Raw genomic sequence first — 21,171 nt, forward strand, 5'->3', positions numbered from 1 at the left:
GCAAACACCACTAACAACAGCAATTAAACAATACAAAAGTGGTCACACAGATGTAACCAGTTTTTTTTTTTCCCGCTTATCTCTGGTGTTTTTAACTACTTGTAACATCTTTAGCAAAATATACTATCAAGCTTATATTCAATCTGAATTATCAAACTCCTTGTAACATCGTTTGTTTTGACTGAATTTCCAGTCATTGTGAGGTTTTCAATAATGGTAAAGTACTGAAATTATATTTATTATATAAAAGAGACAACTCTGCCATAAGCATCTGACTGGTTAGCTTTTAGCTTATACTGTTGTATAAGTCTATGGGTAGTAGTATTTATAGATACCACTAATTTAGCAGCATAGGGAATAACTGCAATGTTTCTATTTCAAATAAAGGCAAACTGATTGTTTTATTATGGTTATATAGTCATACTTTCAGATCATAATAATATGATACTTGCCCATACTGTGTTGCCACATGGCTAAAAAAATAAAACGGCTCAATAATCGTATCCCAATGAATTGCACATCTCTCAGGAAGTGATCTGAATTTTCACTTGCTGCTTTTCTGATCTCCTGTAGCAACGAGCTGTGCTTTAGTTCAAACACTAACTAGCACATAAACAGGAACAACAAATATAAATTTTCAGCTGCATTTTTACATATATTCCTTTATATCATTCCTTGTCATCATGTTGGAACAGTATGAGACGAATATGATTGAGCTCCTCCACTTCTTACCTGAGCTACTGTTGTCATTTGAAGAAATGCACCACTCCTGGCCAAAAATACCCAATCGGAGCCAGAGCCCAATCTTAGCGCTCTCATCCTCATGTATGCGCTGCTCAACAAACGACTTACCATTCCAAAAAAACTGTTGATCCACAGTCAATGGTGGCCATGCTAACTAGCCTTAGCTTTCATGGCAGGCTCCATTTGGGTGAACCAGCTGTATCATAGCAGAGAGCAAGGAAGAGCCTGAATGTTGTACATGAGGATGATTGACAGCACAAAGTCGTCGTCCCCATCCTCCCGCCCTCCTGGCTCTGATTGGTTGTTTCTGACTGAGCAGCATATTTGTTCAGAGGACAGCAAGTCCTTAGAGGTGAAGCAGAGGAGCTTTATTTTTTTTTTCTTTCCCACACACGACCTCTCTCATATCAAATTAAAAAATATTAAAACATTTTTTAAAAACATTTATGATAGTCACATACCGCTGCTTTAATACTGTAATTTGTTGAAGCTCTGGTAATTTTATTCAAGATTGCCAGACCTTAACTGGCAGTCTTATAATTAAAAAGTAGAAGCAAATCTTATAAACAAGTAAAATATAAATTGTTATGCTAACAAACCACGGTGGCGACCAATCCCCGATGTAGGGTAATTACCTGAAAACGCTTCTGATCAGAATCTATTACCACAAATTTTGTCTCATCGCCTATGTTTTCAGTTTCACCCACAAAAAGCTTTAACCCACCCTCCTCCGACTCCTCCATTTCAAGATAATAAAAAACAAAACAACCAACAAAAAAAAAAAAAAACACCATGTGGATTTAAAACACCACCAAGAAGCGTCTCTCCACTCGCTTGAGGCCACTGAATGGGGGAAGGCGGCTCTTCCCCTGAAAACGTATTGGCACACCACGCTAGCTTCTGCTTGCTAGAATACCAGATGCCTCACGCCACATGCTTCGACCACTTTGATTTTGTCTCTGTGCAGTTGTTGATCAGATCCGTCTCTGCTTGACACAACCTGCCTCCCGTCCTCCTCGTAACTTTCATCTTTTCCACGCCGGGCAGGCAGGCGGCTGCGGCTGTCTTGAGATGTCACACGGTGACGTGCAGTGTCCATCTGGTGCGCGTTGTAATGGGGCTGCACGAATGAATGGCCAACCACTCCACTGCTCCCTTTATGAGTCTCAGCAGTGGTGCTGTCCAACTTTGATTCCCCACTTATTAGGGAATTGAATTTCCCACTGCGGCGACGCCCAGAGGAGAGGAAGAGAAAGAGACGCACAAAAGGAGTGTGAAATCTGTGGCAGTGCTACAGAACATGCTGCACAGCCCACCACTGCTCTCTTCCTGGAGCCTCTTCTTCCTTTGTGAGTGTGTCTGTCAACACTTTTTCACTGCAACCAACGCTCTGAAAGGAGGTCAGCCTTTGAGAATTGTTCCAAAAAAAAAGACAAAAAAAAACCCCCCAAAAAAAAACAACCCAATGAGTGCTATAACAATGTTAAGCTGTCATATCAAACCATCAACCACTGTAAATGACTTTAATGTGCATAACTCAACCAGTCCCACTGGAAATAAAGTTTTTGTAGCGCCCTATAATCTAATCTAACAATGTCAAAACAAACAGAAAAATGGGAAAGAAAAGGAAATACATGCATAAATATGTACAGTTAACAAATCTGATGTCAGTTTGAAAGGCTAAGGAAATGCAGTTAATGTCACGAAAACATAAACATTTAAAGAAGCACAATTTCAAAAATCCCGATGAGTGTTAAAACTAGACTGACAAATGGGGTAAAAAAAACCTCCAAAACAAATAAAATGAAATTCAAAGCTCAATGTTTAATAATTTTAATACAAATATTAAGGCAAAAGTATCATGAATACAATCAAAAGTGTAATAAAATAGGAATAAATCATCTTGATTACTGAATGTCAGTTAGAAATCAAACTCCTAAGTTTGCCTTTGAAAACGTCAATCACGCTTCGGTACTCGGGTCAACAGGAAGGCAATGATATAATAAATTGATGCCTCACTGTGGGGGTTTGTTCTAGCTTCAGGTATCATCAAAATACTTTTTTTTTCAGCTGGACAAAAGAAAGTTGAGCCAGTTACTTGGAAGGATGCTGCGTTTTTCTTTCTGATGTTCGGATCAAACACAGAAAACAAAATTTCACATAAAATGGAGCTGCGATGGGAGCCTGCCAATCAATTTTTACGTCATGTATGGTTTATAAGATGCCATGAGGTGAAAGGAGCCTAAAGCTAACCAATCAGTTTCCAACTCCACAAGAAATTTAGCTTTTTAAATAGTATTTTAAAAACACACTTTTGGTGCCTTTTTACTTGAGCTGCTATTAAAACGAACAAAGTAGTTGGATTTTTGTAGAAAAGAGAAGACTAAATCATTACAGATACAAAACATAAAGAAGGCCCACAGTTTATAAATTTTGGGGGTTGATTGTTTCTTCTGATAAGTAATATTTGCTCTTGGGGGGAATTAAGTGAATATTTGTGGTTCTAGTTACTCCAAAATTAAGATGAATGAAAAACTTTAATAAATGTACCTAATGTTTTCTTTATCTGTAAAATGCGTTGAAAACGTTCCCACCTGCATCAACAACCTCAGGTTGCAGGACAGATTTGCTTCATTTAGGCCACCCAAAATCTGTCAAAGAGCCGCAAATGGGACCGGAGCCGCACTTTGGGCACCCAAGGTTTAATATATCAGGAAGAATGATTATTTGGAGAATAGATTAATGCTGTACTTTGGCTAAAGTATTGGTTTATTTTGGTTACAGGAGAAAATTAAGCAGCTAATTGGAAGTGGGCAGCAGAGTAAAAAGTCTTTTCAAAGTTCAAGACTTGGTTCATGCTACATTGTGATGCTAAATCTTGACTTTTTAAGGAAAATGAGAACTGAATGCTGTTTAATGAGCAGCAGTTAAGCCAAAATCAACTTTAGGGCCTTGGTGGATAACTCTCTGGGGATTTTCCTTCATCTTTAAAAGTATTGACCGTTTCCCTCCGAATTTAAAGGGCTCCTCCTGGATCCCATCACGAGAGGATTATAGAGGAAAAGGGCAACTGGGATTGCTTGGAGAGCCGACCCCTTCCACTTGAGCCAGCACTCAAGCAGGGATGAAGTGGAGGTGCAGAGACGACCCAGAGGGAGAGAGCACAGAGGGAAGGGAAAGGCAGGGAGGTGGCATACTTTGGATTCCCAATATGTGTCCGGGGAATCCGATGTGAGGCCAGATGGCACGGGCCTGCCGGTCTTTGGGAATCGCAGCATACGGCTGTGGGATGCGAGGCAGAAGGTAGCGAGGAAACGGTGCCGGGGTCAGCTCTTGATGTTGGACGCTCCCCGGAGCTGTTCCTTTCCCATCCCTTTGAACAAGAGAGCATCTCCACACAACTGTGCCGCTTCTCTCTGCTTAATGCGACGGTTTGACTTCAAACACAGCGCTATTCCCCCCTGCCCAGAGCCTCCTGAGTTCCAAACATATGTTATCAGACCTGATGAAAACACCGTGCCAATAACATGCCACTGAGCTCCACGCTCGGGCATATGTGTGCCGTTTTCATCTCGCACAATTCCACGTGATAACGCCAAAACAAACCAATGCAACGCTTGCCGACCCAACCTGCTTTTCCGTTCAGACGACCAGGATAGGATGGAAGTCAATTATGCCTGTCGACTCTCTCAGACAGATGTCCAGCGTAACCTGGTTAGTGCTAATAGGCAGGTTTTTAAACAAGAGCAATTATTCTTCCTCGCAGACCAGCAAAAGAGACGGATGTTAATATCTGATGCTGAATGTGTGTGACAGGTGTTGCCTCCAATTTCTCCAAGTCTCTCGTGGCAGCCCACTCTGTGAAAACATCCGAAAACAGGCTTTCAGCCAACATTGCGGAGATCACACACATTTTTAGCACATACTCTTTGACTTTGGGAAAGAAGGAAAAAAAAAAAACATGTGCATGTGTGCAATGATCATCTCTTACTATTTTTGTCTAAATAAATAACAGTTTTTGGAAGCCAAGTGTGGTGTTATGCTTGTTGTTGCATCTCCATATCCGTGTATAGACTAAGATCCTCGTGCTATTCTCATTAATGGTCCATCTGGCATGTTGGCAGAAACACACTGGTATGAAGCTAGCAATGATTAACATTTAATCTATATGATTTTCTAATAAAAGCAAAGGTACCACATTTGGTAATGATTAATTTCTTTTACTTTTTTTAAAATAAATAAACAAGTTGTTGGTTGCAATTGTCCATAACATGAATTTCCTTTGGTGCTTGTTTGCTTGAGTCACCTTTGTGCAGATAAGGTAAATTAAAGCCTAATTAAAATATGTATAACTAAACTCTAGATGTTTGCAAGCTCTATAATAATAAACCAAAAATTCTAGTAAAAAAGAGGATTTATTAAGATTGTTTTTGCTACTAAATGCAAGTGTGGTTCTGTTGGAACAGTTTATATCATTAAGATGACAGAAAATGTCTAAATTAATCAAGTAATAATATTTAATTACAATAAATCGGAGGAGAAAGAATAAAAGGAATTGGGGAAAAGAATTGTATAATGGAAAGAAAAATATAGACTGTAACTGAAAATCTTGTTGCTACAATCATTCTAGAGAATATAATAAATAAATTAAAACAAGAAATTGTTGCAGTTCCACCGTCTTTTGTTTCATCATATCAAGCAGGGAAATTTATTTTTTCTTTAAATAATTGTAAAAAAAAAAAAAGAAAATAAATTATTCATCAAACTTACAGAGAGAATAATTGAAAATTAATTTTCTATTTTAGTTATATTATATTGTATTCACTCTATATTTTCACTTAAAACAAAACTAAAATTTGTCCAGTTTAAGATGAATGCCTTACAGAACAAACTCCACGAACCTTCCTGCACATTTCTATCGTCTTTTACTCGCTTCTGTGATTCCTGCCGGAAAAGGTCTTTACAAAACAAATGGCAAAAAACAAAATGCCTCTACTTGCTTCAGATTATAGATGCTTTAAGGCACCAGCTCCATGTTTACTAGGTTTAAAAGAACCTAGTAACCTTCCATAGACTCTCTCAGACATCTGCTGTGCATGGCAACAAGAACAGAGAAATTGGCTTGGGTTCAAGGCTCAGTGAGCGCCTTTTGTCGGCGTACAGGCCTTTGTGGTGGGATAGGAGGATGGTGTTTACGGTTGCCACTACCTCCGTGGCCCCGACACACAGGGGATAATGAGATACAGTTGTTATCAGTGACAGCCGAGGGCCACGAGAAGTCGTATCGGCCGGGTGCCTTCACTCCAAGCCTGCCAACTTGGGAGATGAGATTGGGATGATGCTAATGTCCAACTGAAAGCTCTTTTTAATTGCTTTCTAGTACAAACCAACTCTGGAAGATTGTGTTACCCTATAGAAGATTACTGAGAAAAAAAAACCTGCAGTAATATAGCTTCTGCTAATGTTTAGATAACCAAAGTAAATGTATTTGTTCTAAATATCAAGTGGCTACATAACTCCTTTTGCAAATTTTGTTCCTATAGATGAGGAGTGTCAAGCTTATTTTTGTTTTGGGCCAAATCAGTATTCATCATGCTCTTAAAGGGCACAATGTATTGATAAAACCTGTTCACAAACTGTTAATATATTAATTAATTGCTAAAATTAAATATTATTGAAAATCTTTTCAGTCCCTTCAGAATTTTGTGATTCTTTTTGTCATTTTTTGCAATAAAAATTAAACTGTTTGTGGTACTAATTTGGAAATATTTGCAATATTTGCACTCATTTATGACGGTAAATGCGACTTTTTATTACTCGCTGTATAGGTCATGGACTATGATCTAACATCAATTTAGGTTGAGGCAGCTGTTAAGTACAAGTAAAAAAGTTTTTGACAATTTTCTAGAAAAATCTGCATTAAACTCCCAATTACGTTAGTGCAAAAAAGTGCAGGGATGTTGATTTTTCCATGAATTTCCACAATAATTCTCAAGGAACTGAAGGGACTGATTGATATAATTTGACAGTAAACAGATAAAAACTACATTAATTTAATGGATAACATATATTTAAGAACACTTACTGTTTAGTCTAGAGGGCCACGTAAAAAGCTATGGCGGGCTTTGCGCGTGACGTCACTCTCTTCGAAACTCCGCCCGCTCCTGTAAAGCCTGTCAAAAAACACTTGAGGTGGCCTAATATCGCTTTTATTTAGTTGATTTCGCTTTAAAAATGGTCACATTGTGCTGCACAAACAGACAAGGGTGAAAACAAAACTTGTCATTTTATTGCATAACTTTTAATGAGCAAAGACGGGTAGCAGCCGACCGTCATTCATAATGACTGGCAGCCCTCGGTGTAACCGCGGATTTGCAGCGAACACTTTTTACAAGGTGAGAAGATTATTGTTCATATGCTTTATAAGTAAGGATGATTAGGAATATATTAAATATTGCAGCATGAAGAAGTTACCACGTCTAACCATTAGTAGTAACCATGGAAACAAAGCCCCGCCATAACATCTACGGAAAAAACTGGTTAGCATTTCGTCTTCTGTACGTTTTTAATGCCGCTACGGTGTAAGGGGAGACGCTGTTTATGACAGTGACATAAATCACGTGGTGGCAAGTCGGTAAATTGATCAACACATCATGAGGACCGCAGGAAGTACAGGTAGGTTTCTAAGCTAGCTTTTTCAAGCTAAGAAATACCGCAGTCTAAGAACCCCAACCAGGTGTGGTACGCTCAGAAACAAATTAGCTTAACTCGAACAAGAAGAAACTATGAATAAACTGACAAAAACAACTTGGGAAAACAACTTCAGACCCTCATTTCCGACGTCCAACATGGCGTTTTGAATGATGAAGTGACGTAGTTGCAAAGGGTCTATACTTGTGTTCACTTTGAATTCTTAATAACATTAAATAAAGATGAGCGTAACCATGGAGATGTTAACTGTCGTGTATTGTTAGCCTATGAAAGACTTTTAAAAAGAAAGGTAACGTTGATTTTTAGAGCAGCAGTTCCTGTACAACAAAAGCTTTGAGTAACGAGTCCAAACTGTTGAAAATCAAAAACAAAAATTAACAGTAGTTTTGTTTCTTAAATCCTCCAAAATTGTTATTTTTGTCACAGTGGGTTTGAGCTTTGCTATCAGAATTTTATAGTTGACTTGATTATTCTAGATACATTAGATGTTTGAAACTAGAGGTTGCCTTGATACTTTGTGAGGAGTTTTCAAATAATACTAGAAATTTAATTGATTAACTAGAAGACTCATACCAGATGCTAAATAGTGAATGTTATCTGAATTATGTTTGCGTAGGCTGCTGAACATTTCTCACCTGGCTATGGAGAACTATTTGATCTGACATGGGGGAAAATCTGAGTGGAATACACAAAGGAAACTACTGTTATTGCCAGCCAGGTAAGAATATTTATTTAAAATATTTTTATTGGTAAGCACTACAAGCCATTAGCTTTCAATTTGGTAACCTACTAATCTGTAAAATGCAGTACAGTACAAACCTGAACTCAACATGTTCTCAGCCACCCTAAAGAATCGAATTGACAGTTTATGTCAATGTGCTTGGGTAAGAGATTATTTTATTAAACAGTGTGTGTTATGAAAGTAGATAGCCAATTCACATTTAAAATTTATTGTTAGGCTTCATATCTAATCCAAGAAAATCTTTGTTCATGTATGAAACCCCCCAAAAACATCTCTTCCTTTAGGAAATATGGTAGTAACTATATTTATAGAGAATAATCTGATATGATGATATGGTGTTGTAATTAACAACATAAAGCCTCCTGTTCCTCCCTTGCTGAATCAGATCATCTTCATCTTAATAATTCCTCTGTTTACTTGTCCAGATTATCCTTTTGAATGATAAAACCTGTTAATTTGATTTCGCTTTTTCTGTTTGCAACAGCACAGGTGCTTAATTTACTGTAAAAAAAAAAAAAAAAGTTTTCTGCTTGACCTCCAGAGTTGCAGACAGGAAATTTGCCGACATACTACTGCAACCGCCCGATAAAATCTGTTCTTTAGCACATGAATTTGAGAGAAAGAAAAGTCACAGTTTCAGTTAAAAGTGACAAACATAAAATTTTGTTCTTTGAATCTCCTAAAGAAAGTTGAATTTGTTTAAACATTGTACTTAAGCATGGGTAATGTTGATTTAGCTCTGGCTTCCAAAACCAGAAAATTGCCGGGCTGAATTCTGAGAATGCTAAGAATTAGTTTTGAGAGTTTATAGGCATTTACAAAAAAAATCGTACATATTTAAAGTGTAGCATGATGTTGCATGTAGTATAAAATGGGTCTCATGGAGCTTTCAGAGAAAGATAAAGAGCATGAAAGAGCACTGACTGTTTTCTGATGTTCGAGCAAAAACAACTCTCACAGTAGATGAAAGCTAAAAATAAAACCGAGTCACTTTAAAACATATTCAATTATAATTAAATTAATCTAAACACTAGTTTTGTTCCATAAATCCTCAGAGAGATGCTGCATTTTGTCACAGTGGGTTGGCGCTTAGCTAGTGTTAGCTTAGCTCTGGATAGCAAAACTGAAAACCTTAACTTTGCCTACGACATTAGATTAACACGGTTTTCAAAACTTAGTCAAAACAATTAACTGAGTAAATGTTTGTAGAATATTTTTAAATATGTAATTTGTAAAGCAAGTTGAACTGAATTGTTATTGAAATACAAAGAAACTTGATTACAAAAAACTTGGTTTGTTTTAGTGGAACTGTCTAACAACGTTGTAGATTTAATCTGCTTGACTTTTAAAGTATTTTAGGACATATTAGGGCTTGAAAATCACATCACTTTAAACTGTATCACAGAAGAACAAAATGTTCTGCCCAAATTTTATGGTTAGAAATATGAAATAAAACAAGTTAGCATGGATTAGCCACATCATTGAAGAGATCTACGCATTTTAGCTCAGCTGTTTTATTTAAACACACAAAAGATCTTGTGACTTTATTTTTTACCTTTTCTTTGTTGTTTTTCTTGAATACTTCATTAATGTTAGAAAATTAGAACTTTTAGCTATCAAATATTTTGTGTATTGCAATTAATAAAATACATTCAATTTCTATCACTGTGCTTCACAGAAATTTGTACTTATCTCAGAGCTCACACTAAACAAAACCGCTAATTAGCAGTGGCACACATTACCAAAAAATCATCTTAAAACTTAATGGATTTGTTCCAAAACCAGATAAATTGACTTTAAGGAAAATCTTTGTTACATTATAAAGTCTGCACATAAAGCCCAGAGAAACACAGCCTATACTTTGAAGTCTGACAAGCAGCTATGCGCGTTGTTTGTGAACAAATATTATTGTTCATGGAATTTGGGGTCGACGATGAGGCCCTTGTAGATGATTTATGCACTGAGCGAAGGGATGGGGGAGGATAGATGGGCAAATTTCATCTGGCTATACAGAGCTTCAGCTCAGCAGGCCTTGAGAAGGCTTAAACATAAGCAGGATGGGTGCCAGGTCCTCTCCTCGGCCATTGTGCTTTAATTAACCTACATGGAGCTGACTGCTGAAATGTGCGGTGATAGATAAGGCTTCTTGGATGATTGATTTATTTACCACACATGCTGGTGATTTCCATAAAATTACTGCTCCCATTACGAGCCATATGGGCCACAAACGTCATTAATGCGCAACGTATGTATGGCCACAAAAAAAAATAAATAAATAATATATATATATATATATATATATATATATATATATATATATATATATATATATATATATATTTATTCAGTGGAAACTAGTAATGAATCTGAAAAAGCCATCACTTCTTCGGTAATGGTAAATAATCTAAAAGAGGGTGGATGCATGACTTTCTGAGACTTTTCTGGCTTTGTGAAGTGAAGTTTGGCACAGGCCCAGCGCTGGTCGGAGGCTGTGATTGCTGCCGAACATCTCCATCAGAGAGCACTAGAAGGTAACGCTGGGATTAAAATGGGCACTGCTGGCACATGCAGACGGGCAGGGGGCTTCTTTTTTTTGTTTTTCTCCACTAGGCCATTGTTCCATATGTGCTCCACCTGCGCCTCTCAGAGCCTCGCGCCAAGCACATGGCCAGCAGGCTCTACCAACCTTGATGATTGGAAGTTGCCATAGCTACGCTGGAAGCTGGTGCTGGAAATGAGTGTGGAAAGGGGGTGAGGCGCTGTAAATCTCAACATGCTATTTTTTTAATTTAGGAAATTGGCAAAGGAAGTGTAGTAAATGAATCGCCGTTAATAATAATTCACATATGGGACAAAACACAATTAGGGCTGTTTTTGGCTACAGGCGAGGAGGAAAGCGGCTCCCTCTAAAATGTGATCTCATCTCATCAAAGGCACTTCAGCTTTCCCAGTAGTCCTGATTGAGGAGATGGAACGACTCTGTCTCCTAATGATGTTTATGGAAATAATATCACTGGAAATTATTGTTGGACACAAAGAGCAGCGAGATGGAGACATCAATCATGCCATCATGACCCATAAGCTGGTTCCTTATCAGCTCATGAAAATGGATGGTAGCGGTGATTCAGTGCGCTGTTTATCAGACAACTAACAGAAAACTCAAATTTATTTTCCCCCCTCTGGGAAGCATACCCTCTTCGCAACGCTGTTTTGTTTCATAAGTCTTTTTTTTTTTTTTTTTTTTCCCCATAAATCGTTTGGAGCGCAGAGGAAAAGGCGAGCAGCAAAGCTCACCCGTAGCTTTTAATAACACGATGGCCACCATCCAGCTTCAGATGAGGCCTGGGATTGGCTGATCTCTTCACACCCTGGCACCTGGAGCAGCTAGAAGACTGTGTGTGTGTGTGTGTGTGTGTAGGCGTGCACTGTCAGTGTGTGTGAGAGGGTGAGGGGAGAGAGCGAGAGAGAGGGTAAAAGAGGCTTTTATTGGTGGCTGCACTACTGGAGGCGTGACATGACAGGAATCAAAAGGCCCTCACCTGCAACCAAGTGCGAAGAAAAATCATTAAAATGGTTTCAGCCCAAAAGCTTTTTTGCATAAAATCTGGAAAAAAAATATTCTATAACATTTTCAGCTCAACATTCAAAGTTGGTGTAAAAGACTGTTTGGTCTGTATCGAGTGTTTTCCCCCTTTCTAATCGCTTCTGTTTTCCCCTTCTTTTTTTTGGCACAATCAAGTGTTTCTGATTGTCAAAACATTTAATTTTGGACAAGGATAACCTGAGTGAATACAAAGATCCCAAATGATTATTTAATTTATCCAGGGAAATGGATAAATTGCAGTCCAAGGCAACCTGTTCCTATATAATGTATGTAATTGCTCCCCAAAATGTATTAATTGTATGTATTAATTGTATTAACCTTTGGTGAGAATACTTGCCATCATGATTGTGATAAATGGCAATGAATTTATTTACATCGCTGTGGAAGAATACTTGGCCCACTCTTCTTTTCAGAATTGTTTTTTTCAGCTACATCGGAGAGTTTTTAAGCATAAAGTGCTTCTATAAGTTCCCGTCAGTCCAAAGCTTTACTAGTTCACCCTTAAGGCCTTCACTTTACTTCATTCCCCTTCACAGAATTCATAGTTCTGTCAGTTACAGCATATCCAGGTCCTGAAGCAGAAAAGCAGAACCAGACCATTTTACTGCCACCATGTTGTTAAACAGCTGGTATGTTCTTTTCTGAAATCCTGTGAGAAGATTTTACACAACATCCAAAAAGTGCAGCTTCTGCCTCTATAATTGACAGAATATTTTCCATAAAGTCAGCCTCATTAAGATGTTTTTGTTGTTTTTTTTTTTTTGGCAAATGCAGGACGGGGCATTTCTGTTACTTTTGTTCAGGAGTTATTTTGATTTAGGTGTGCCTCCATGACTCCCAATGTTGTTCTGTCTCTTGTTGAATTATGAATGTTGACCAAGTGAGGGTTACAGTTCTTATTTGATGTTGTTCTGGGTTCTTTTTATTGACCTCATTGCTGATATGCTCTTGGAGTAATGTTGGTAGGCTGGACACGCTTGGGGAAGGTTGTTTCAGGTTTTCTTAATTTGTGGTTCTCTGGAAACTTCAGGCCTTAAGGCCAACACACACCGCTTGTGACCGACTCTTTACACTTGGATCCAACTTTTTTGTCCTGATTCTGACATGACAGTAGCTGTACGAATCAACTCACTTGCAAGATCAAGTATTCTTGTGAGAGTATGTACCGGTAGCCTGAACCAGCCCCTTGTTCTACACTTTGCTTTGTACAGAGGGTCTGGACCTTTTGACTATGGAGAAACAATTGCTTGCCGGAGATGTGGACTCTGTTTAAGTTTTACTCAATTGGTAACGTTTGCCCAGGGAGTATGTACTACGTTAGTTGGATGCTAAGAAGCTTACCGGAAATTGCAAACTCTGTACACAACCATCATCCATTGCAAGGGAGAGTAGTGTTGAGCTGAACGAGGCGGTTGTTGATGTTAGTTCAATATTTGGAAGCGTGGCCAACATGGACTGAATGGCTTTGTTTAGCCATTGCTAAAACTACAGACAAACTACGATTCTAAAACAGCGCAGAAAATCAACGTCATCGCTCACAACTTCTCCTTCTGTTCGCTGATTGGCTCGGTTGAAATTCCACAAGACAAATCCACTTCGATGGGAGGAATACCAGACTGAGCACTGAAGAGAGATGAGAATTGGGGGTAATTACATAGGAAGGCAATGGCCAGGCTAATGTACCAGAAATCCCACCTGCATAAGCACAAACCGGACCGGCAGTAAAAATCAAACCTGCTCAAGCAAGGTCATCGTTTCACTCTTTCATCTTTTTCTGTACTTCTGAGGTCCCGCCTTGGATAACCACGTTGCTGCTTTTGTGGGTAAAAGATCCTAGCTTGTGTTTTCCCCCAAAGCAGATGTGTTTTACTTTGCCACACTCATGACATTCTCGTCAAATTGCTGCCTGGTCGGACAGTTGGAGACGTAGTTGCAGGGAATTGTTGGCGGTCTGCAAGGCCCCATTAACTTTAACGTGGATCCAGTGTGTCTTAGCCTTTAAAAATGGCTTTGTAACTCTTTCCAGACCCATAGATGTAAATTTTTCTCATCTGTTCCTGAAATTTTGGGGTTCTTTTTAGACTTAGGTATGTTATGTTTTAAGATCTTGCAGTGGTTTCAAACTGCGTTCCTTGAGGGCCAGAGGCCCACAACTTTCAAATGTGTCCATTGTCCTTCACACTTGAATTAAATGGTGAAACTGCTTCACTAGCATGCAGTCAAGCTTTGCAGAGGTTTGCTAACGAGCTAATATTAGAGCCAGGTGTGGTGAAGCAGAGAGACATATAAAATGTGCAAGACACAAACCCTTAAGGACTGAAGTTTGAGACCACTGTCTTATAGCCTACTTCATTTTGACATAGATGTTATACTTAAGTGATTTTTCAGGTCTGACAGTAATAAATCCTAATTATGGGAAATTGTATTGCTCTCTGGTTTCCAATAAGATGTGGATAACCAGTTAATTTCTGTTTTAACAAGGCAGAGATCTTGTTGGTCTCCCCTAAGAAATGAGATTATCATCTAAAAACGCTGTTTGCATTTATTCTGTTTGTTTATGTGTGGTTGTGAAATTTGTTGATCTGAAATTCTTTGGTATGACAATCAAACAAAACCGGAGAAATCTGTAAGGGGGTAAAGACATTTCCACAGCATTGTGTGTTTAAATGAGACTAACGAATCTGCTCGGCTTAAATAACCCAAGTGTTTGTGTATGATTAGCACCTCTTTCCGAAAGCGGCTGTGCAAATATGATATGTACATTTGCATGCATGTCATCGTTGATTTCGGCATTAATCCATAAACCAAACTGAACGGAGAGCAGGCTGGATTGTGTGTCTGATTTGTTCAGCTGGGCATTTTGGGTTACCATCACCACACAGATAAAGGCCGATGTAAGATTTATTTTATTTTTTTAATTCTGGGGCTTGCAATTTTTGCTCCGAGTTTGTTTTTGTTTTGTTTCCTGGTCCGGATGTGACCTTTCCGAGCGATTGGCAATGCAGAGCAGCAACAGACAAACTGACCTGCGGTGGAATTAGCCGCTGCTCCTTTCGTCTCTGGCAAACCCGACAGCTTGAACACGCCTGGGCGCTGCCTCACAAAGGCGCTCTGCGGAGGAGGCCTATTAATCTTCCCAAAGCCTCAAAAAGCAAAGAGGCCAGCGAGGGCCCCCGAGTCTGGTGCCCGGGGCCCACAGACAGGGGTGCTTGGCAGGCTCTGTTTGGTCAGTTTTGACCCACTGTCAAATGGCCAGGGGTCATAGAGGGGCGCAGGATGGAGTAGTTATGCCCTTTAGCAGATGCTAGGCTGGGATGAGGTCAGAGGATCATTCCTGGTGTTCATGGCCTTCACATCACTCAGGATTTATCCGCTGTTTCTCGATCAAAAAGGAGTCAGGAAGTAATCAGGAAACCTGTGTGGCTGTTTTCATCCTTCACTGTCTGTTTAATTAGAATCTACATTAGGAGACGTGTAATGAGTTTGATCTCTTGATACACAAGTAGCGCGAAAATAAGCCTGCCCGCTGGAATCTTGAAATGATGGTAATTGCTTGCAGGCTCATGCATTTCCATCCATCCATCCATCCGTAGTTACTGGTGTTAACAACTTGTGTGAATGCAGCTAAAGAGCATGCCAACCGTAGCTAATTGTTTGGAATAAACTATTTTTTCACTTTGGTTGTATTTTTTCTAACATCCATCCATCCATCACTTTAGTTTAATGGTTTCCAGGTCAGGGCAACACGCAGCGATATACCATTGACATCATAATGCATGAAGTTCACTGAGATGGGTTATTTATATTTGGATAAAATCTGTTTGCCTTACACTACTGACTGACCTTTTAAAAAAGTGGCAGAATAAATAATCTCTTCTCAGCAAAGGTACCTGTTTTATGAACAAAGGAAACGTACAGGAAGCAGAAAGACTTTGCTTCACAAAAGATTCACAATGGTTCACAAGAGTTCAGATATATCCCAAACTGAAACCCTTACAAATCGTTTGCAAAAGTCTCCCACATGGGAAATTTAAAAAGGTGCCATAAATAGGTTGAATAAGCGTAAATAAAACGTTGCTGAAGTGTCTCTTGGTTCAGTTTCAGCATTCAGTCTTCTTCAGTTAAGCACTCCTGGTTTTCAGTATTGGGTTAAAGATGAAGTTTGCAGACAGGTTACCAAACAATCAAAATACTCTCATTGTACAGAAGTAACTGTCAGATTTTAAAAGTTGCATAACATATTTGTCTCCCTCTATCAGACTAATCTTTTCCTGTTCCCTGTCAGTCAGGACTAGCAAAATCATTCCTCTTTGGTAAGTAGAATAACAGGAAAGAGAAGAGAGTTTTTATTTTTTAATGTCTTCAAATTCTGTTCTTCTGTACTTTACAGTTGGTTTTTCTCGTCTTCGAAGTGTTCCTTGTTTTTCCTCCACTTCAATTTTAGTATCATTAGACCATGTCTCCAAATCTTGTATCTAGTGTATCTTATTGCACTTGAAATAAGACAAAACCAACTGAAAAGTAACTTACCATCCAGCTATAAAAGCTTGTTTTAAGTCAATAATTCCTTGATATGTTTGAAAGAGTTTTAGTTCCATTGCCAGATAAATTAACTTTAACACATGAAAAATATCTTATGAAATAATCCGCAAATGAAACTAGAACTTTTTTTTATCAATTTCAAGGAATTATTGACTTAAAATAAGTATCTATAAACTAATGATAAGTTACTTTTAAGTTAGTTGTGTCTTAATTCAAAAGTACTAAGATGTACGCACTAGAAACTAGGCAAAAATAGTTTGGTGTTTTTGCAGTGTTCCAGAAGCCATCTTGTTGCCTGCATGAGCATCTCAAGGGTTCAGAGGTGCGGGATATTTTCACAAACATGATAGATGATATATACATGATAATGTCAATATCTGTAACCGTTAGACGTTTTGAAGTAGCTTACTATACGCTCAGTGTTTAAAACATGAGAAGAGAGCTGCCCTCTTTATAAGAGACATGTATACTCTGCATAAATCATAGCTAAAAGCAAGCAAAATACCACAGCTGTCTAATTTATCAGCGAGGTCCATACTGAAACATTGAATTTTGTCACTCGCATGATGATCTTTTCATATGTGGTTTGGCCACATTCCCAGTTAAATACCAGTTAATAAAGATGCTGCTTAAATTGAGAGGAAGACGACAAATACTAAAATGAAATTTCCTGATTTGTTAATATGCGGAGCAAGCGGGAAGCATTTTATATTTGGTTTTATGTCTGCCAAATAAACACACTGAGGCGCAACCATTAAACGACCCTGTTATTTTGTTGGAGCTTCAGCTGGGTCCATTTCCTCTTAAACAAACAGACCTTGCTCAGGCCTTTTTCAGAGTGTGCATAAGGACTTGTCAGAATGGATGTGCCCCGCTGCGGCGGCTGCTCCTTTCACCCCTCGGCCCGCGAACAGAAACGAACAGAGCTCCACTGTGCTTCGGCGGACATTGAAATTCTCCCGGCGTTTGTACAGTGAATTCCATTTCCGTGCCTTTTGATTCATGGGCCCTTCTTTTTTTTTTTTTCCCCTCCTCCATAAAGTACCTTTTTGTCCCCTGTTTGAACTTGAGTGAAGAATTGCTCTGCAAATGGATGTTGGGGTCAGAGAAAAGAGGTGCACTGGATGACTTGAGAAGGAGGGGGGGGGGGGGGTTCTGTGAAGGATGGGACGATGCTACAGTAATAAAGAACATTTAAAGGAAGTCTGTACAAGCAGGCCTCTTATGGCGAAGCTTTTACAGGAAATCAGCTGCGTACGAGTAAACAGAAAGTAGCTTAAACTTTTGAATACATGCAATGAGCTTTAAAAGCTACTTGCTGCTTTGCTGGTTAAATATTTTCTAATTAAATACATTTGTTTTATTGTTTTATAAATGCACATTTAAACAGCCATGTCTCTCTGCTGATGTCATATAAAGTAATTACAAAACTTGGTAATTGAGTTTGACCCTCTGTGTTTTGTAAAGCTGTTGCAAAACGTCCATACATGAAAACACTTCATCTATCTATTGATTTATCATCCCAATGATTATCGAAACCATCTATTCTATTCATCAGGGATGATGAATCATCCCTGATTCATCATCCATCCACTGTCTTCTACGTTTAAAGCCTGTCTGCTGCTGAAATATCTACCTAAATTCAAAGAAAACATTTTGTCACTATTATTTAAAAAACTCAAGTGGTAATTTAATTTTGTCCAGTTTAAGTTCTGAAGAATGTCATTCTTCTTTTCACCAGTTACTTCAACTTTCCTTCGTTGAGGCTCAGCAATCACTGGAGTCAAACTCCACCTTAAGCAAATAGTCTTCATGTCTTCTTCATCAAAGTTGTATTTCTTTACGGAAATGTCCAAATGAGAAGATGAAAAGACCTCAGAAACCACTTCGGTACGAGTCGAAAGGTGTTTATTCTTGCAGTCTGGTCTTCAGTCTGTAAATATGACTTATTAACTTAGTTCTGTGGCTGTTTTCTTGACTATTAGTCCATTTTTTTAACCATATTGGCACAACATGAAATTGTCAATTGCTTTTCTTTAATGAATTGCACCTCTGAGTTGTATGATCACAGTTTTACCAGTTCAACCTACTGCTAAAATATTAGAACCCACCATTGTTTTAAATGTTTAAGATTTAATCCTTGTCTCACTTTACTAACTAAATAAATACAGGAGATAAAAACAATTTGCACTATTTGTTTTTGACCTGGTACTCAACATCTGTACAACTGTACCCATACTGTCTGGAAAGGTCAACTCCAAAATGCTCGTTCTCATCCCAGTTAGGTTCATCTTGAACTGTGAGCTGCTCGTGGATTAGGGGATGAAAGAATGCCACCGACTGTGAAATTGCCTGATTTTTATCTAGGATGTTGAGGGAGCAGCTGTGCACAATCCTCTGCCCTAATCTTGAGGTTGGAGACGGGACTGGGTGAGGGAGTTTGCGTTATGCTCCTGCAAAGGTGCACAGCACAGTGGTGCTGAAGGGTCCTGTTTATGCACGCCCCTTCAACAAACTACTTATTCCTGATAAGTTAAACTAAGGTTTTTTGCAGCAGTATGAAAGAGGTTTAGGATATGAAGCGACAACTTTTGCTTTTTATGTTCCAGCTGATAAAGGCCATCGCCACTTAACAGATGTGTCATAACGTTATTACTGATGCATGAAGCGTTTAATCCTGCCGGTCCCGACCAAAGCCGATGGTGGAAAATAGAGTTTGAAGAAAACAAGTTGAAGAATTTGATCCATTTATGTTTGAAATTTCTGTTCATGATGCAGGACTGTAAATTTAACTTTCATTTAGCTTCCAAAAGCACTTCCATCCCTCCACGAATCCACATAAAAATACTTCTTGACTCAGTTCTTGCAGTGTCTTGTAAAAGTATTCATAATCCTTAAATGTTGTCAAATTTCGATCATAAACTGACATTTGACAGGCCAAATTTGTATTATTGTTTAAATGCAGTTGGGTGCTACAAATATATCAAACTGTTATCACAATAACTATAATGGTAACGAAATAATACAATCCGAGAATATAAGGAGGCAATTTTAGTAAACACAATAGTATTGCATTTTGGTATTGAAATTGTGATCAATTTCTAGAATAACGGAAATCTGTTTGGCCAGCTTACATAAAAAATGGGATTTGAGGTTCTGTGCTTCAGAAAACATCTGGATATTTGTGTCAAAGAGCAAACACAGAACGGGTTTGTCCTGCGTTTGATTTGACTGCCTTTGAACGGCGCTGCCCACATCCAGAAACGTGTTCACCGTCGTGCCACGCATGCCAGCTGAAGCTCCCTCTGCAGCTGGGGGGGACCGTCCCTCACGGTGGACATCGGATATTTGCATACCCTTCGATCCGAAGCCTCTCTCTCTCTATTTTTCTCTCTCTCCATCTCCCTCCACCGCTTCTGATGCTGAGATATGCTCAGCAGGCGACGGGCAAACATATGCCTGAGATGCCACAGGGTGCTGAAGCCGGATCATCTCCAAAGGCTAACTGGCAGGTCTGAGCGGGGACGGCGTTGATACATATTATTCACAAAGAGCATGGCTGAACAGAAAAATGTGCCCGGCGTGTACCCAGCTGCTTTGTTGGCACGAGGTTCAGCTTCTGCCTGGGTTTCAAGACCGGGCTCGGATTTAGCCGCACATTCACCGAATTCCCCATGCAGCTCCCATCCTTTCATTCATTCATTCTTTCATTCAGCCACAGGCAGGGCTCCACCAGTGAGCTAGTGTCTGTGTTTGTGTGAGAAATTAGTTTGAGAAATGACGGCAAGCTTGGATTTTTAACACGTAGACACAGTGGAGTCTGATGCAGCACAAAAAGGCCTCTGTGTGTTCAGACGATCCAGGTGGGAGCTGAACACAAAATCAATTCTTTGACCTTTAGGAAAACCCCTCTGTGAGCATTTTTTTTTTTTAAATTCATCACAGTAAACAAACGCAGTTTTTTTCATTTTTCATTTCATTCACGGATTCATTTTGACACATACTGGCTCCATACAAAGCACAACTGAACACATGCTTCCTGTTTGCAGCCAGACACAGCAAGAAGCTGTTCCCTGATCTTCTCACCCTCCACATGGGTGTTTCTTTCTGTAGCTGTTTACATTCATAAACATGGATGGATGGATTTTTCCATAGCTCGTCTCTTAGCCAACAGGAGGTCAGCAGGTGCTCCTGCGCTCACCAGATGGTTTGTCTGCCTCGATGTCACCGCTGAGATGTTTGGAGATGTGGCTCCCTCTAGAGGGGAAACTGTGACATTTGCTTAATCTTAAATTTCAGTTTTAGGGCAATAATTTGTGCATAGTTGAATATACACTGTGCACAATTACTAGGCAAGTGACTATTTTGACCGTATCGTCATTTTTAGGGATTTAATTTTTTTAACTGCAGGCTGAATAAACCTGAATTCTTAAAGCATTGGTGTCCAAACTTTTTTTTTTTTTTTTGCCATGAAGGCTAAAATTAAAGTAAAAGTACTTGAGATTTGCAATAGTAGGAATGTGTAATAATAGCGAATTAATAATAAAATGTTGATGAGGTTCAGTACCTCCAGATAAGGGGCGTGTAGTTCGCTACAGTTGGGGACCACTGATTGGTCAAATGATAGGTCAACTAGAATGATTGACAGGTGGCAGAGGGCATTAAATGGCACATTGGACACCACTTGGTAACGGTGTGGGTTGATATTATTAAACACTTTGTTGGGTTGAATCAATTTCAACTCAAAATTGAATCAAAATCAATTTCCAAGCCTGCGGCCAGTTTTAAGAAGCAATGGTGCAGGAATAAATCTGCCTCTTTGAAAAAG

The 21,171-nt window shown here is 39.0% G+C and overlaps 1 long non-coding RNA gene across 3 annotated transcripts in view; it reads left to right on the forward strand.

Moving 5' to 3' along the window:
• Nucleotides 1-7,228: 7,228 nt before the first annotated feature.
• Nucleotides 7,229-21,171, forward strand: part of LOC122820403 — a 29,892-nt gene continuing 15,949 nt past the window's right edge. The window contains exons 1-2 of one of the 3 annotated variants that reach the window (XR_006368790.1): nt 7,229-7,419; nt 8,072-8,173. This is a non-coding gene — a long non-coding RNA (uncharacterized LOC122820403). Of the gene's footprint in view, nt 7,420-7,689; nt 7,745-7,792; nt 7,973-8,071; nt 8,174-21,171 lie in introns of those variants that run through there. The other 2 variants (XR_006368789.1, XR_006368788.1) reach the window with 2 other exon arrangements.

Source organism: Gambusia affinis, linkage group LG18 (genome assembly GCF_019740435.1).
Source record: "Gambusia affinis linkage group LG18, SWU_Gaff_1.0, whole genome shotgun sequence".
NCBI lineage: Eukaryota > Metazoa > Chordata > Actinopteri > Cyprinodontiformes > Poeciliidae > Gambusia > Gambusia affinis.